Below are 18,842 nucleotides of genomic sequence, written 5' to 3' on the forward strand. Positions count from 1 at the left end.
AGCAAACAAGAATTAAATGAATGTCATTGTAAGTAATATTCAACTTGAAATCTGTTTTCTAACCAGAATAATTATCTTTATTTTATTTGAATAAACAAGAGCCAGGCAGAGAGTTTCAGAGTATGTAGAATAGTTTAAATTAACATTAGAAGAATATTATTAAAAACAGCTTCTCATATCTCTTTACAGTAAGTAACATAAAAGAGACCAAGGAGACACAGTGTATTAAATTTCTCTAACAATAAGATCTCGTTTCCAAAAATAGAATATGCAACAAACAGTCTTCTTTTATGTACAGTCCATATAATGCAAGCATCAAGGATTAATCACTCCGTGTAAAGAGGTGCTGTGATCATACATTACTTTTGCCCAGCATCCGTATTACAGTGTCCCCTTTTCATTTGAGCTTTTGAAGATAATGATCCTTCAAGATATATTCATGAACATGTTCCATCAAGGCTGGATGACTCTTTATTTGAATAAGGGTTGCAGATTTTCTGTCAGCTACCTCGCATCTTGTATATTCATTGCATGAAGGTGATGCATAAGTATCAGAACAACAGTGCATTTTAGTTTCTGGAGGAAAAGAAACACTTTGCCTCTGCAACAAAAGCTCAGCTCACCAGAAAGACCTTTTAAGATTTTAATTTCCTTTATAACACATGATACATGATTCCTCTTCTATAACTAGGAAGTCACTACAGGACAAAAAATGTTATATTCCTCATTTATTCTGCATTTTGAGAAGTCATTTAAAAACTCTTTTGTACACATTGAGACTTTTCAAAAATAAAGAAACCAAATTAATCAAAAATAATGATGTAATTTTTTAAAGTTTTTTCTACTTTTGCTCAAATTTCAAATTACACCTCTCCCCATTCTCAGGTCAAAATCATTCCTGCACATACACATATTCATTGCTAGCTGTTTTGTTTTATTTCAGCACGCACTACTTTCCTATGTTAAACAAAATGGACAACAAGAGAGCATTGATATAAATGTACAAAGAAGATACTTCCTATGGGGTATTGAAGAGTTGGGAAGTTCATAGTCTTCATACAAATATATAAAATATTTGAAAATTTCTCCACTCATTGGAATCCATTCAGTTTCACTTGTCAGACCTGTGCGACAAATACAAGACCAGAAATTAATCATTATCAGTGCACCCACGGGTATTTTCAGATCATGCAGAAAAGCTGTGAGGGGGAGGACACTCCCCACCTCCTCACACCTGCAATTTTTCCTGTGCTGACAGCACTTGTTTACAGCCCAGCTCAGGGAATACAAATCTTGGTGATCCACTAGCTTTTCCCACTTACTCTCCAGGTCTCTGTCCGACAAAGCTTCATGATTCTGCCAAGACTTCAGGCCTTTAAAGCCTTGAGTTTTGCCCTTGGCAGAGGGTGCTGCGGCTCTGCCCCACCCCGCTGCCCACCTCAGCCACCCTGCAGGCTGTGGGAGATGGGCAGCTCCAGCCCTGCACAGACCCTGAGTGGGACTGAGCCCCAGGAAAGCCCTGCCACTGCTCCAGCAAGCACAGGAGGCAAATCCTGCCACGTGGCCACGTTGCAGGGTGTAGGGATGCATCAGTTCATAAAAATCAAAACGGTATTTAATTTTACCATTAAATACTACTTATGGATATATACATATATATGTCTGTGGATTTTTGATGTTTTTTTAAACTGCTTTGGTTATCCTCTTCTCTTGTCTTTTCTGTTCTGCCCATTAGAGTCCTCAGTTTGGTGAGATTCCATCCAAATCGAATAGTCCTGGGGAATTTTCAGCCTCTCTTCTTTTGGTAGAGTATATCTTCCTGTAACAACTTTTGTCACAGCTCCAATTCTCCCCTATTTTTGCTTTAGTTCTCGTGACTGGCCAGCACTGAGGACAGTATTCTAGGCATAGTAGCAAAGTATTTTCTGTGTTCTTTTCATAAATCCCACCGATTTATTTATTTATCTAAAGCAAGATTGGGAGGGGCACCTAACTTCTGACTGGCAAATGATGAGCAATTTCCCTTGACCTGTCCACTGTGACTCTTTCCTGCATAGTTTGAAGCCCAGCTTAAGGCTTATTTCTGTTCTCTTTGAAGTTAAAAACTACCATGGTTGCTATTGATATAAGTGATTCCAGACAGTGCAATATTGAAAACCTTAAAACAAGTTTTGCAATTAACTTTCAAAAGGTCAAGACACTAACTTTCTCAGCCTATATGTTTAATCAACTAAGGTGTAAGTATTTGAGGGGGAGAAATATGTCTACTTTTGGTAAGTTTCATGGAACTTATGAACCTTGAACAAATACTTAGAAAACAGAGAAAAAGTCACAGGACAGAACAAAAAATGACAACTTTCTATATCTCACAGTGTGTTACATGAAGGGAGTTTTTGCTCCTGAGCACATGCAGGCTGTGCACATTTGAGCAAACAGTGGAGGGACTTTCTAAAAGCTGGGATTGCTCAGCTTTCAGAAGAATCTCTTCCCTTGAGAAGACAGGTGCTATTAAGAGAAGCTCTGCATGGCTTAAACTGCATGGCATGACAGCTTGAAAGTGATGGCAACCTTTAAATAAAGAAGTCAAATGTTAATTTATTTGTCTTGAAAGAAAGTGAGAGGGTGCCATTGCCCATAGTGAAGCAGCCGTAACACCACATGTAGTGCTACCAACACTCTCTGTGGCCACTAGCAACCAAACCATGTAGCCATCCCATAGCTGGGCTCACTGAGACAATGCCCTGTTCTGTTTCAGCTGAAATTTCCTTCCAGTCAGGTAATTTCAGGTATTTCTCTTTCTGATCTCAAAAACAAAATCCAGCTTCAGGGCTGTATTTGATGGCTCCCTGGGATACACACATACATGTAATCCTGTCCTATATAATTACCTCCTGCCTACACAAGTTCTCCATGTACTTCAGCATTCAGGATTATTCTCCTTTCTCTTTCAAACTCTTCTGTGCCTGTTCCTGAGTATCACAGGGTGGCTGTTTTCAAGTGGTATGTGAATAAAACATTGCTGGCTATGACTGAACTCGAGGGCTCAAGCCTGGGATCAGGAGAAAGAGTGTGCAGGGCACAGCTGACAACTCTGAGCCCAGTGTGGTCCTCAGCATCACAAGTGTTTTCTGATCCTTCTGCTGCAAGAGGCCAATGACAGGTTCTGCCTCCAAACACATCGTGGGCAGATTATGGCACAATGGGCAGCTGTAGGTTTTGTTTTGGTTTCTTGTTGTTGTTTGTTTTTTGTGGTTTTTTTTTTTTTTTTTTTTTTTTTTTTTTTGTTTTTTTTTGTTTTGTGTTTTGTTTTGTTTTGTTTTGTTTTTGGTTTGGTTTGTTTGGTTGTTTTTTTTACCTTTCTAGCAGATTCAGCATCTTAGATTTAAGATTGTATTTTCTGCAGATGTCACTCTGAAGGAGATATCTGCCATGCATGGGAGCTCCATGCTTGTCTTCTTTAAGTGGCTTAGCCTTTTCTTATTTCCTGAGTTCCTAATGACAGCCATCCTGTGCTGGGTACATCAAGCCCCCAAGGATCGTGGTAATACAAAGAAGATGGGTACAAAGCCCTTGGGCACAAAAAGGATGGAGACAAACTTCCCTCACTGTGCCAAGTGACAAGAAAGGAGACAACAGGCACAAATTGAAATACAGGGAATTTCATTAAATAGGAAATGAAACTTCTTTTACCATCAGGGTGGTCAAACACTAGTCCAGGATGCCCAGGAAGGCTGTGGAGACTCCATTCTTGGAGATATTCAAACCCTGACTGGACATGGCCATGAGCAATGGCCTGAGCAATGGCCTGAGCAGGACATTGGACTGGATGTTTTCCTGAGGTGGTCTTGAGGCTCAGGTAGTCTCTAAGTCTGGCAGAGGTTTTCTTTGTCCCAGGGGAAGCTGTCCTCTACTCATGAGGGCCAAGGTGGATTCATGGGCCATGTGCAAGGCCCCTCTTGCCCCTGCCTCACTGTGGAGCCATCAGTGAGTTTACAAACTAAAACAGCAAGGTGTTATAAACAATATTACTGTGTTGCTAATAAGACAAGTAATCTGGTTGACGGGATTGCTTTTGGTCACTTGCTCCATTTTTTCAAATACTTCATTGTCCTTTCTTTGTTTCTTCATAGTTGCCACGTCTTTGACCTTCAGCTCCCACTGAAATCAATATCAATATCCCTTAATACCTTCCTGACCTCAGGGCTGGAATGTCCAAACTGGCATTGTATCCCATCCAGCCAAGCAAGCACCTCTCTTCTTTCCTCCTTCCATGACACAGGTCTCTGACTAGGCAATGGGCCAAAAGACCTGCTGTGTCCAGTTCTTTCAGTCTAGGACAGAACTGGGACACAGCAGCTCTAACCAAAGGAAACCCAGTCATCTAGGAGACCATGTGCCTACAAGATTAGCTAGTTAGGAGGAGGAGAAATAAAAACCAGAAACCCAGGACCCCTGCCACTTGCCATTCAAAAGATGCAAAAATCAAATTGCCACAGTGATAAATCTTTCCTTAGGGTTCAGATGATGAGGAAAATCAAGCCCATTTTTCTCAAATTTTGTCTAAAGCATGCTGCTCGCAAGTGGTGCTATTTTAACACCTGGTAACTATTATCTTTCTCTCAGGTATACTCTCTGCTCTCTAGTTGCTTATAATTACTACCTGAGCTCCCTTTGCAGTCAGTGGACCCTCTATTATCTCCCTGTGATGCTCTAATCCACTCAGACCTCCCACTGGCCAGCTCCAATTCTCCCTGTCCCAGCTCCCAAAGGCACGTTATTTTTAGAGCACAAACTCCTCCAGAGATCAATGGGAGCCTGTAAACTCAAAAATAGGTTGCTTATGGTACATTAATAATCCCCACAGCTATGTTCTCTGGTGATTCTTTCAGCTGCTGCAGGTTATCACCAGACTCCCTCACTGCTCCAATCAACCTTGCACTGAACAACACTCAGCCATTTAAAAAAACCAGAATATACTCGAGAGCAAATGCTTAAATGTTGTCCTGATTAAGGGTGGACATAAGCACATCCTTAGGAACACTTTGAATCATGGAATTAGAGGGTTTTTCAGCCCTCAAGACCTTCTGCATTCCCTGAGTGAGAATCTGCAAGGCTATGATTGCAGTTGGTTGGATGCCAGTGTCAGCCTCTGGAATAAAAAAGACTGGATCCCTGAGGTTTCTGACCACAGAAAAAAGCAGTAGATGTTTTTATATAAGAAATTATTTAATGTATGTGCTGTTCAACACAGATGCAACTTCAAAAACAAATGCAAATTAAGAAATAAATTGCAAAATCTCACTATTTTTTTCCTTTTTCAAAATTACGGTTTTTAATGCTGCATCTCCCTTTTATTCTCTGAAAACACCCAACTAGTTAATAGCAAGCAGACAAAATATTTATTCCTAAAAAACACTAGTGATTCCAGTTGTTATTGTATTCTGTTCTTAGAGAGCATGCTACATGAAAGAAGAAGAAACATGGAATCCATTCAGATTTTGGATGTATCTCCACATACACAATAAAGTTACTACATTTAGTGCTAATATCATATAATTAAAGAACATGCATGAATCACCTGGGCACTAAATAATTTTTTCCTCATTTCAATAGTTTCCAGCCCTATATATTTAACCCCAAAATTCTGTTAAGGCATCCTCTTTTATGAGAAGTAACTTTACACAGGAGAAAACAGACATTAGCACTTCAAAGAAGATCAGTGATTATAGCAAGTGCACCAAGGTTCGGTAAATGCCTCCCACTCAACAAGCTTCCAAAGTGAACGACCACATGATGTTTACTCCTCACCAGAACCCATTTATAGATCTCTTACTCACCACTATCTCAGTCATAAATACAACCCTCAAAAAGAGGCAGCAAGGAGCCCTCTATTTGGGAGCAGACAAAGAGTTCAGAGTTGGAGATCTGGCCCTTGTCTTCACAATACTGTTCAGCCAGGCTGTGGATCATGATTTAGCTCATCCACACTCTAAAGATTTCAAACTGGAAGTATTTTTTACATACCATGTGAACTGCACACAGACAACAGGTATGGCTGCTGGAAGAAAATTCTGAACCAATTGGAAAAATTGATAAAAAGGGCTAAAAAATGCCCCTTCAAAAGTGCAACTGGGAAATGGAGGTAATGACTTCTTATGGAATTAAGAGGCCTAGGAAAGAGTTTTGTTCCCATTATGTCATTTAAAAGACATCTGGCCATTCCCAGCAAATAGCAGAGTGGGAATGAAAGGGGTATCAGTTACAGTAAGGTAAGAAGGGGACAGAGGTCATGAACGTCTGTTAGTCTGGAGCAGAATTAGCCTAGAATTACAAACACACTGCTCTACAGAGGGAAAAACCTGGGCAAAAGGTAAATCCAGGGACATGTCTCCTTTCATTGCTCTAGTGAATTGTCAAAGTGAAATAAAGCCAGACTATCTCTTTAGACTCTCTAATTCTCCCACACATCTGGTAAAAGCCTTGACCTTTTGGAGGCAGTGACCTGGAGTGCCAGTGGATCTGTTCTAATTCCTCTCTCCTCACTTCCCTTTGACGGGCAGCACTTGTTACAACCACCTTCTCCATGCAACTTCTTTAATATTTATATCACATCGAGATCACTGTCCACACAGATGCCAGAGGAAGCAGTAGGAAGTCAGATGTGCTCCAGGTTAACATATTAATACTGCGATGGAATGCCAGAGAGACGTTTTAAGTTGCAAAGGGGAGTTTCATCCCTTGACTCCTTTCCAAAGATATCTGATTGACTAAATGAAAGATCCTGCTTTAAATTAAATTATGCTTTCCTGCATGGTTTTTTAAAAATATTTCAACACATTTGTTATATTTCTGTCAGGATAATGAGAGCAACTCTCATATAGCTGAGCATATATCATATGTCTTTTAAAATATGTTTTCTCTCATTTATATTTTCTGGGCATTGTTCCTGTGAAATACTGGAAAGATAAACATTTATGCTTTTTTAAAAACTTATTTTTAACTTCTTTTTTTTCCCTTTACCTACAGTCAATAAAAATATGTCAGAAAACAGCTGAAAATGGAAATGTAGGTTGCACATACACCTACATGCAGGGTTTTGAAGCAAAAAGAGAAAGGTCAGAATTTTTATTCTTTCAGTTTTTCTGACAAAGAATGCTAGGCAAAAAATATTTTCAACCAAAACGCAAAAAGAATCTTTTTAATAACAAACTTTGCTGTCTTCACTATGAAGAAATTATTGAAAGCCATATGCTCCTTTTGACATAGATATGTCCGTCCTCTTATTTACATCTCAGTTCAGGCGCTGTGACATGGGGAGTGAAGGAGAGTTTTGATCCTTTCACTGTGTGCAGCTTGCTAGTGCACACACAAAGGAGCTGCAGCCAAGGGCTGTGTAACAGCAGGTCTACTCAGACACAATAGACCCTTTTATTTAAGTCAGGGAAAGTCAGGTGGAAACATTCCTCCTGTTATACTGTTATCAAAATTTCTTGTTACCTGCTCAGACACAAAGCTTTGACACCAAAGGAACTTGCAAAAGAGACACAATTTTACTCAGTGGTTCTGAAATGACACCTGTCAAATAGAAGTCTTTCAGATCAACATAAATTCTAAATTTTTGTTCTCTGAAAGACCTAATGTCCATAAAGACATGATACTTTATGCATACTTTAGTTTTTTATTATTTTTTTTTTGTAAGTGCAACTCAATGCTGATGATCCACATGTATGTGGTCCAAGATGTTGCAATAAATTGCAGTTTCAAAAGTGAAGAAACCCCCCCCACCTCAGATATCAGCATTTCTAGTGAAAAGTAAACAAGTATCCTTACCTCTTGACTTGTACTAATTCAAGACTTTTGGGATTTGTAGTGTGTTACAAACACTACAACCTCTAGAGCATGGAAATATATTCTGAACTTCCACATCTCTTTAGACTTACCGCATATAATTTTAATTTTGTTTGGGCATTTCTTGGCTGAGATAAGAAACCTGCCTAAAATGTTATGCTGGGCTGCCAGTTCTCATTTACATGAAGTAGAACCCTAATGAGCATGGGGTTTTTTAGCTAATGAATTCACTGCAAATGCTGATATAAATACATTGTCTATAAAGATAAAAACCAACAGTTTCTTAAAGCTGGCAAAGCATATCTTGAAGTTTATCATATCTGAGTTGTTCATAAAGAGACAATTTTAAAGGACTGATTATGCAGAGCACTTTGAAATGTTATTACAAAGAAAACCCTATACAAATTCTGGTATATTCTCTGTTATTGGTATTATTACTACTTCTGCAATGACTTTTTCTGGAGCTACCCTTTACATTTTCCCTCCATACTGTACAGGCTTTAAAGCACAGTGGCTGTAACAGATGCTTACCCCACACAAAATGCGAGTTTTCATTTTAATTTTCTGCTTTTCATTAACATTTTCACCACAAATTCTTGTAACTTAAAGTGTCTCCCCTATAAAAAGATTTTGCAGACCCATCTTCAGTGACTTTGGGACTGTATGAGATAATTTGTGATTCATAATGGCTAGCAAAGATTAAGCAGTATACACCATATGCTGTGATTAAATTTGTTGATAAAGAGCTGCAGTGGCTCTTTTTACCTCTGTTAATGAGAACTATACTGCAGCACTTTCTACCTTTTAAATTAGTGTCTTCTGAAGGATAAAAAAAACAAAAAAAAGCTTTTCTTTTCCAGCACTTTAGTAAGCTCTGCCAAGTCCATGCAGGTGTGTACCTATAATTATTTTACTGTGCAATTATTTATCAATATAAATTGTGAGTTTATGTTCAGTGGTTCTCATTCACCTATACAACCTCTGTTAAAAAGCATTTGTTTCCAGTGCAGGCATCACTCAAGAGCTCGGTCACAGCTGTCAGGTATCATCCTGACCATATTAGCAAGTACACCCAAATAGTCTGTTAATGAAGCCAAATGACTTAAAGAGCTTAAGTAGCAAAAAGTTTATGTTGGTGAGATTAGAGAGGGATTTCTTGGACAGTTTGGTTGTATTTCATTTTCATTCCCCATAACAGCAAACAGTGAAACTTCATTAATTACCATTGTAGCAAATTCATCAGTAAGGAAACCAAAACCTAATGGCTGATCCTGCAAAGTGTTTATTACCTCCTTTGAGGTGCAACAAATCCTATTGATTTCTCCAATGATAACCAAATCCACTCCACTGCTTGCAGGCACAGGGTGGAAAACAGCCAGTAGCAATACACCTGGGTGGTGGCATGGTATAAAAGAGAAAAGAGGTTGCTAGGAGCCCTTATGGACTGGTAACTGTGACGTCTACAAGGCAAAGATCTATAGAGAGGGCACCAGGAAAAGCACTAGTACAAATACAATAATGATTGGTAAAATATTCAGTTGAGAAAAACAGACAAACAAACAAACAAACAAAAACCCAAATTAACTATAAAAATATTAAAAGAGGAAGTCAAAAAAAGCTGTGACATCTAAAACAATGGGACATCTTTCTTGTACTGAGAGTAGTGATGCAAATATGAAATTCACCCTCTGAGAGTTAATTGCCTGACTGAGGTTTCTCAGCCAGGGCATGTCTCTGAAAACAAAATTTCCAGCTAGGAGAAAATGTATATGGTGATGAGTGTTCTTGCTGCAGAGGCTCCCTACAGTCAGCACTTGGCAGCCCACCACGGAGATGACGTGGGGAAAATACCTCAGAGGTTGTCTGCAGCTGAAGTACAAAGGCAAGAACATGATTACTGGTACTGAACTCTGTAACCTGGATCAAACATGGTCAAATTATTATACAGCCAAAACACGGAATTCCTGGATTGCTTCAAAAGTGACTTGTGAGTGTAGGGGCCACAGCCTTTGGACTGGATCATGAGGGTTCCCACCGGAAGCATTAGAGCTCCAAAAAGCCAAACCATCTCACATCCTACGTAGGAAAGCAGGATCAAGGGGACCAAAGCCATTTTGCACCTCTCAAGCCCTCTCTGCCTGCTCCAGTGGCAGCCCCACTCTGTCCTGTGGAAGCCTCAGCCCAGCAGTGCCTTGGCCAGAGACCCAGCACAGAGAGACCCAAGAGCAGGAGCTGTGCCTGCCAGAGGAGCAGGACGTTTGGTGAGGCATCTCCCAGCCTTGTAAACCCTCCAGCTGCCTGGGCTGTGAAATTCCAAAATGGTCCTAATGGCTTTTGCGTCTGCACCAGACCCACAGCATCAAGGTTTGAACAACAAGCTGCTGAACAACAGCTGTTGCAAATACTTAGAAATCTTATTTGGGGTGGACAGAAAGCTGGAAATCTAACAAATCAAAGCTTCTTGAGAAAAGTGATTTAGTTTAAAAATTTGGATTCATTCTCAGGAAACTGAAGATCCCCAGATATTCTGTGCTTTTCTGGGAAAATTCAGGCCACCCAGTTTTGTTTTTCTAGAAAAATATTTGATTTGGGAAGGCTGAAATTTGGAGGAAGATGATGTTATTTTCTACTGACATTTTTATGGTAGGGTAGAGACTCTTCCAGGTGAATCCTTTCAGCAGTCTTACTGCAGTCCCTCAAAGAGCGCAAAAAAAGCCATTGTAGGAGTGGGCTATCACCCTCAAGATTGTGCTGCCTCATGCCATATGGACTCTAAAATGCACAACTGTGCTACATAACTAAATTATGAACAATGATTTTCAAGCTGTTTTGTACAAAAGAGGTTCTGGAGGAAGGCACTGGCCTTGGACTTCGTTTATGCTGGCACTTCATTTGTGCTGGCTCTCCAATCAAATATTAAAGCTTTACCCGAAAATATGTATTAAACAGTCTCAGAAATCCAAGTGCAGCCTATCACACAACAAAATGCTGCTGCTGGAAAGGTTCTATGATTTCACACCCGAATGCTCATGTCTTTTGCTATTGTCATGCTGGCTGCCATTTAAAACTCCTGATAAGCTGGCATTTTCTCCAGAGACACACTCCCACTGCTAGGCAACACTGCTTCATGCCTGCATGGTTTTCACATACAGAGAAGGGTTGAAATATTGTTTGTGTTTTTTAAATTAAAAAATGGTAAGCAAAAGGTTAAGAAATTATTTTTGCTGGAGATGGTAGAGCTGCAGGGACAAAGACTGGAAGCAAATATTTGGCACACTGCTGATTCCTGAGTCCATCACTAACAGCATTTCTGAAGTGCCACTGATCTTTGTTGACAGCTGACTTTTGTGGAGTCAATGGCTTTTTCTTTCTCCAAAAATTGAGGAACTCAATGATAAAAAGTACATATTAAAATAATATTGAGTTGATAAATGACTCACATAAGCATCAGTTAATTAGTGAAGACTGAACACGAAACCTAATAGTGGTTATTCATATTCAAATATTAAGATATCAATACCAAGTTTTCTTTCCCCTATACTTTAAGTGAGGTAGGCTACTTCAGAGACTTACTGGTATGTAGAAAAGATGATTCAGCATTGCTGTGCTTGTTTTGTACCCACACATAATTTTGTAGCTATGAGATGGTATGAGGAAAATTGTTATGAATCATAAAATTCAGGCAACACAATATAAGGCAGACTGTACAGTATGTTAATTCATGTGCAATGACAAACACATAAACACTCACCCTTACCTTCCATACTGCTTGATTTTTCACTTCCTATCAGACTTTAATATTGCCTGAAGATTTTTACTTCATTACCCATAAGAATTCACGTATTTTCTAGGATCCAAGCTCTGCCACTGATTTTTTATTGCAAATACTTTCTATTTTCGTGCAGCTTTAATGGTTGAGAAGAAAGGTCTAAGCACTGGGTGTTGACTGGTTAGACTTTCAAAAGCCATACATTCAGACTTTGCCAAGGCAGACTGTTGTCTTATGTTTGTCCCTGAAAAACAGTCATTTCTAAATCCAACATTAAATGTGCCTATGTTTAAAAAAAGTTTTATAAAACAAAGTCTGATCATGTGTATCCTGAAGGTAATTGATTTTTGGGGTTGTTTGTATATGCTTACTTTGGGGTTCAAATTATATATATATTTATATCATGACAGTTTATGAATTTCAAGTTCAAGGGCAGTGAAATTAGAAGCAAACAGCATCCTGGTGTACTGCAAACATGCTCTTTCTTCCTTCAGTGAAGCAAAAGGTGAAATGACAAGAGAATTATCAGGTTGGATAATTACTGGAGAAAAAGCCGAGTTTGGTTGATTTGTTGCTTGAGAGTTGGCATGGGCCGAGGTTGCTGAAATTTATTTAAAATGCAATGAGTTTTTGTACCTTAGAGTATGCCAAGAGTCAAAATGGTCCAACATTTTTCTGATGGAACATTACTCCACTGGGAAAGTTTTGTGCTTTGAAAATATAACTTTTTATGGAAACATTTGGCTTTCAGCAATTCTCCTGATGCAACACTGAGCATGACTGATCTGGCCAGTTTTGTATCCCAGCAGCTGCCCAAGAGACTGGTGCTGCTCTTTGACTTTGGGGGCTTCCAAGGGTCATCAATTTCAGGTCTGACAGACTCAAAACCCCTAATCCCTGTCCAACACTCCTAACATTCAGAAGCTGTTGGACATAGCTTCCCAAATCAGAGGAGAAATATCCTGTTTTTTGAAACTGTAAATAGTATGGTTTAACCCTAGTTATTCCTGCTCCCTTGTGGTTCAGCTGAGGGCAGGGCCTAAATCTGCAGTGTAACATAAACTTGGCATTCCCAAACTGGTCCCACAGCCTCTGCCTCATCTCAGTCTCCTGCTGCATTCATCTGCACCTTCATCCAAGTGTGTGATGCCAAACACTTTGATGCTGCCCCTCAAGATTAATTTTGACAACTACAAGCTCTAAAAATGAGCTGTATACCCAGTTTCCCCCAGGATCAAAGACTGACCCGTAGGAAGTGAAAAATTATTTTTGTGAATGGGTCAGAAGCCAAGCCCCGTATAGATGGTAAGCAGTACTCACACATAACAATAATGATAACAATTATAATAAAACCCTATTTGGCCCACAGTGATTTCTAGTACACAATAAGACACAATTCATGGCACAAAAATTTGAGACAAATGGAAGGATAAGCAAAAGACAGCTCAATTATATTTGGTATAATAATCAGCAGACTTACAGTAGGAGCTGCTTGACTGCTGACACACAGCAATGACTATTATTTTTATGCAGCAGGCTTCCTGAGCCCTCCCAGGGCAGTGTTTTGGAAGCATTTAGCTGATTAAACACGTAAGCCCCTAGGAGTGAAGCACTTAGCATTTCTTTGGGAAGCTGAGGAGATACCTAATTGCAGGTTTACAGAGCTCAAAGTACTTTAGAAGCTTGCCCTCTAGTTTCCCTGAAGAGTTATTGCCACGATGCAGTATTTACTGATGTATTTTGACTGGGATTTATCTCACTTTAACAGTTTCTTGCCATCCTTTTTTTTTTTTCACCAAAAAAATAAAATTAAAAAAAAATTAGTCCAAATCCACATCCTACCAACAATCAACAGTGCAAATAAACTAGAGTCACCATTAACCCTTTGGGCAATGTTCTGTACTAAATCATTTTATCAATAGAGTTGACAAAACCACAATTCATTTGGAAACTAGTGCTTGAGAAAATAGAGTCTTTATTAACGGCAAACCCAGAAGCATGAGAAGACAAAAGACTGTCAGAAAAGAGTCTTCTGCAATTTTAGCACTTCAGATTGCTGAAGCAGCTGAAGGACACACTGTTCCTTTACATAACTACTTAGGAGAGGCAGGGGAAAGTAAAACAACCACATTTCTGTGGTAGCCAGGGAAACACAGAAGAGCAGCAGCACAACCTACCTGCTTCTGCTATTGGAATTAAAGGGAAAAAATGCAGCAGTGTAACCTCTACAGACCCTTTTTGAACAGAGAGCAGCTGCCCCTTTGATCTGCCACTCTAGGGAGGAGGGATCCCCCTGCAGATGCTCCCCTGCTGCTGCCTGAAGTGCTCCCCACTTTAAAACTAAACTGCAATTAAAGCTATAAAGAGAATTCACTTCAGAAATGTCCTAGAGCTGAACGTGAGGGCTTTGCCAGGATCTGTGTTTGGAATCCTCAGGAAAGAAACATAGCTCTGCTGTAATTTCAGCTCTTTCAGGAGTTTTCATGGGCACTTGGATAGTTTGAGGCTCTGTGAGAGCAGCACACACAGTTGTGTATTGCTCTGCTACTGAAAGAGAAGATGTGCTCAGAGACACCAGCCAGCTGGAGTGACATTTAGTGGTCCTTGCTGGGCTCTGAAGGCAGGGGAAGTTAATTCTTCTCAACTATGAGGCTGGTGTGGAGCCAGGTAGCTCCTCAGTACAGCTCCACTGCAGGAACAAGGATGGGCAGCATGGGGGTGTTGGGGCTGGGGCCAGCCAAGGGCTGCTGAACCTGAAGAAATCCCTATCCTTAAACTCTCTAAGACTCATTTCTTTTCTCTCAATGCATTAGCAGCAAGCTTTGTGATCTTGAAGACCCCGAGAAGAGGCTCCTCTCCAAGAAAGAAAATAGAAATCTCAACTATCTCTATTTGGGCAGCAATATCCAATTTGTTCATCATGAATTCTGCCTGTTCTGCCCAGTCTGTACTGGAAATAACCCACATTTGACTCTCTGTGCTAGTTACAGCTTCTAAAAATGCTACTTTCTCCTGGTCATATGGCTTCTTCTCACAGAATTCATAATGTATGAGTGAGTGTTGTTCCATATAAATATAGTGTACATGTGATATGCCTACAAATAATATCACAGCACAACTGAACGTGGTACTAATCATCCACCTGTTTTCTTTCAATATAACCCTGGCACGTGCAATAAAAAGAGAGGGCCTGAAACAGTGGTCACATCCCTGCAAATATACTCACAGATGAGACAGAAGTTGGCTATGGTTTTATTTTCAATACATTTAAATCAAGACTTAGTGGTCTCTGTGCATTTTGCAAATACTTTTCCTGAAATTCTTAGCATTTTGTATGAAGCAAAATACATTGAAAAATATAGGAAATGGGAGGAAAAGGAAGGGTTGCTAAGAAAATCATTGCCAACTCAAAACCCAACATAGTTTTTCCATAACCCACATTCTCTGCAGCCTGTTCTGCATATTTAAGTCTCATCCTAGGTTTTATAGCTGCTTTGCCATGGAAAAGTGAGAGTTCTTAATCAGCTCTGGAAATTTGACAGCCGTCTTGCACCTAACCCAGAGGATCTCCTCAGAGATGGAGAAGCACGAAGCCAAGATATCATGTACAGGCTGTTAATTTAACTTGGCATGTTACTGACTGCATTAGAAAACTGTGTATTCTGACATCTGGTTCCATGCAGGATATGCTCAGTTCTTCACATTATATCACTTCTTCAAAGCTACTTCAGGTACTGGGGCAGTCTGTCTCTGCCTTTGGACAAGTAGCTTAATATTTGATACATAAATCTACAGTACACGTGTAGTTTTTTTTCACATCAGTAACCATTATATATATATATGCACACACATACATGCTGTGTTTATAAAATTTTGTCATTTATTAGAGCTTCAAAGGTAAGCCCATCCTTTGCCAAGGAATACATAGGTTTCTTTAAAACATAAATGAAAGTGTTACAACATGTTGCCTGTCTGTTAATACTTGATTTGCAATCTGTGACAGGTGAGCATTTAGAAATGAGTTATTAGGATTGACTGGAAGACATATGGGAGAACTAAACTTTCTCACGGCACCATGTTTCAAACCAGAAAATTGTTTTTTGACTAAACAAATTGAAAAGGAAAAAAATATGTTTCCACAGAGAAATAGAAGTAAAAGCTGAGAGGAATCACCCACTGTCAAAATACAGACACCAGAGACCAACTATATTTTGGTTTTGAATTTGCTGGCCATGATTTACAGTTTCTGTGGAAAAGATTTCTTTTGCTCAGCTCAGCAGAAAGGCTCCTCTCAGAGCGTGTGCAGCAGCTCCTGCTGGAGCACAGCTGTACCAGCACAGCTGCTGGATCTGACTGCAGAGAGACAGAGCCCCATTCACTGTTAGCAGTGAGCAATACACAACGTGAAGGTTCAAAACTGGAGTGTGATTCTGAGATGCACTTAAGTGATTTATGAGCACAGTTCCCACTGAGTGGCCTCGGGATTGAGCTCCTTACCACTGGAGGACAGTCCCAGCAATTTGGATGCCTCACGTGCAAATGGGATGCAGGTACTTAAACCCAAAATTTTGGTCCTCAAAACCATGAACCAGCTACACCTTAACCTCAAACTGTGCTCATGACCATCTAAAATCACCTGACTTTAAATAACCCTGCTCATCTGAGTACCAGGGAGATGAGTAAACCCGAGCAGCACCCAGAAGCTTGGTGTGTTTCCACAACGATTGTCCTCCTCAGCACCTACATAACTGCATCAGACTGTTCAAAAACATAGCAGTAGCCATCCTGGTTTCTCTCAAATCACAGTTTGAGGAGACTGTTGCTACACAAATTAGCCTTTAGACATGGTACACAGCAATCCACAGGCCAAGGCACATGGAAGCAAATTTCCCTACTGCCAGTTGAGCTCCACATTGCTAAGCTGCCATCAGGCTGACTTGTCTACAGATTAATTTTAATTTGCTTCTGCACAGCATCTGAGCTTTAGCTCGAAGTCTAGAAAGGGCCCCCCTGCCAAGGTAGTCTGCAGTCTCCAGGGACTCAAGAATTGTGGGGTTTAATCCTTTTGAGGCAAAGAAAGACCTGACCTGGTTTATTCATGCTTCCCAGCTGTGTATGTGTGTGATAATCACTGAGCCAAGGCAGAAGGGAGAGGCCACCAGCACATCCCTTCTCTTGCATGTTTGCAAATTTTTCACTTGCTTTTAAAAAAGTTGGAGTGTATCTGAAGGAGATAGTTCACACTGTTTACCCAGAGTGATGGGAAATGTCTCCTGGCTTAACTGAGGATATTGCTGAAGCCCCAGGGGAAAAAAATCTGATTGTTTTAATTTTTTTTTCTGTTAGCTATGTCTAAACAGCTTTCCACACAAGCTTCACCATGCTGCTTGCAGAAGAGTCTCAAGGGTTCATAACAGCACATGCAAAACCATCTTGTTGAGATGGCAGAAGTGTGGGTTTCCGCAGGGCAGAAAGTTTCTGAAGGGACCTGTGGGATCAGAGGCACTGAGGACTGTGGGTGAGACCTGACTCTTTACCTCCATTTTCCTCTCTCTGTAACCTTGTACATCTCTTTACAGCCAATTTCCTGTTGGGAGGAACCAGGACTTCTCCCTGAGCAATGCTAGAGCACCCTGGCAGGGGAAGACAACACTGGCCTTTCATCCATCCCTTGGGATACAGCAACTGAGGCAAGGGCAGTGCCATAGTGTGGGCAACTGCTGTCCACTGCTGCCTGCCTGCCCTCAGGGTCTGAGACACTTCAGCTCCCCTTTTTTAGTGATGAAGCCAGCAAGCCAGTAAATGTTTCCAGAAGCTGGAGTTCAGGCAGCTGCTCCCTCTGGTAGATCATGCAAGAGGATCACCAGAGAATCACCTCCATGGCAAAGAGCACTTGGAGGCACAGAGATGAAGTGTTGCCTCAAGTTTGTCTGCTTTTCACTGTTTGTATTTTGTTCTCACGCAGCTTCAAGTAAACTATGTATGTTTTTAGAAGATTATCTTTGTTTACATACTTCTCCTCTCTAGGAGGAGAAAGATGATTGATGGTGATGTTCACCAACAAGGTCGAAGAGATGGCTACCTGTGTAGCCAATCTTGGCCTGTCTGTAAAATTGTATATATTATGGAGTCAGAAAAATAAAGTAGAAGTTTTCCTTCTTGACCTCCTGTTGGCCTGCCTCGTCCTTTCATGCTCCTAACAGCAGCCGCACGTGTGACCCTCTGTCACAATGAAGGGTCTCTCTGGGGCAGATCAGAACACAGCAGTGCAATGTGTTGTTCTGCCATCATCCATGGCTTTCTGGAGCTGCCTGCATCATTCTGCTCAACATGGATCTGTCCATATGCTGTTAATAAAATTCCAGCCACTGTGGAGGGATGTGAAGGAATGCTCCATTGGCTCAAGATATGCTACTGCCATTGCACATGATTTTCATACCATGGGCTTGCCTTGATGAAAATGGCTAAGATGCCAAAAATCTCACTGCAGATGGAGCCCCAAGGACTTGACTTTGCTGAAGATTGGTTCATTTTTAGCTCAAAAATGAGGCTCTTGACCCCAGGTCATCACAAGCTTCTCTGAGAGCCAGCCTCCACTCATCTCTGTGGTGTCTATTAAAGCAAGGCATTGCAGAAGTTGGAGTTGATCACCCTATTTCTCATACTCAAGATTTTTCAATTTCAACCAAACTGCAGATAAATTCACACTTGGACATGGCCCAGAAAGCTACTGTTTATCAACAGAGTGATGTTCTGTGGTCTGGTTTAACACAGGTTTGGCCAGGTTCTTGTTCTCTACATATGTAAGGCAGAGCACAAACATGGTTTGTGACAGACTGAAGATTCGCAAGCTCAGCAGTGACTTGGGTGTTGTCTGCTAATGTGTTGAACTGTAGTAACTGGGACAGACAACACCTAGCTGCAGAGTTAATTTGCCCCAGAGTAATTAATCACATATAGGATAGCATATCAATTCTGTTCCAGAATAAAAATTTTAGAAACATATAAAAAGCAGAAGGAGATGCAGTACTACATTATTTGTTGTTGTTTTTTTGTTTTTTTTTTTTTAATGAAGGGCTTAAACTAAAAAAAGGGTACATGTGTGATATACCCATCTGGACTCACTTTACTCTCAGCAAAATGGACTGAAAAACTGAAAATATGCCTTGTCTTCACAGAGAGAGTTCTTCTTTTCTTGAAAACTAAAAGAGAGACATATTACATA

General features: G+C 40.4%; 1 protein-coding gene across 2 annotated transcripts in view; it reads right to left on the minus strand.

Annotated features, from left to right (window-relative positions):
• Window positions 1–925: 925 nt before the first annotated feature.
• Window positions 926–18,842, minus strand: part of SMPX (small muscle protein X-linked) — a 39,146-nt gene continuing 21,229 nt past the window's right edge. For both annotated transcript variants that reach the window (XM_066313966.1, XM_066313965.1), the window contains exon 5: window positions 926–1,124. The gene's annotated coding sequence lies outside the window, so the exon portion shown is untranslated. The remainder of the gene's footprint in view (window positions 1,125–18,842) is intronic.

Source organism: Sylvia atricapilla, chromosome 2 (assembly GCF_009819655.1).
Source record: "Sylvia atricapilla isolate bSylAtr1 chromosome 2, bSylAtr1.pri, whole genome shotgun sequence".
NCBI classification, from domain to species: Eukaryota; Metazoa; Chordata; class Aves; order Passeriformes; family Sylviidae; genus Sylvia; species Sylvia atricapilla.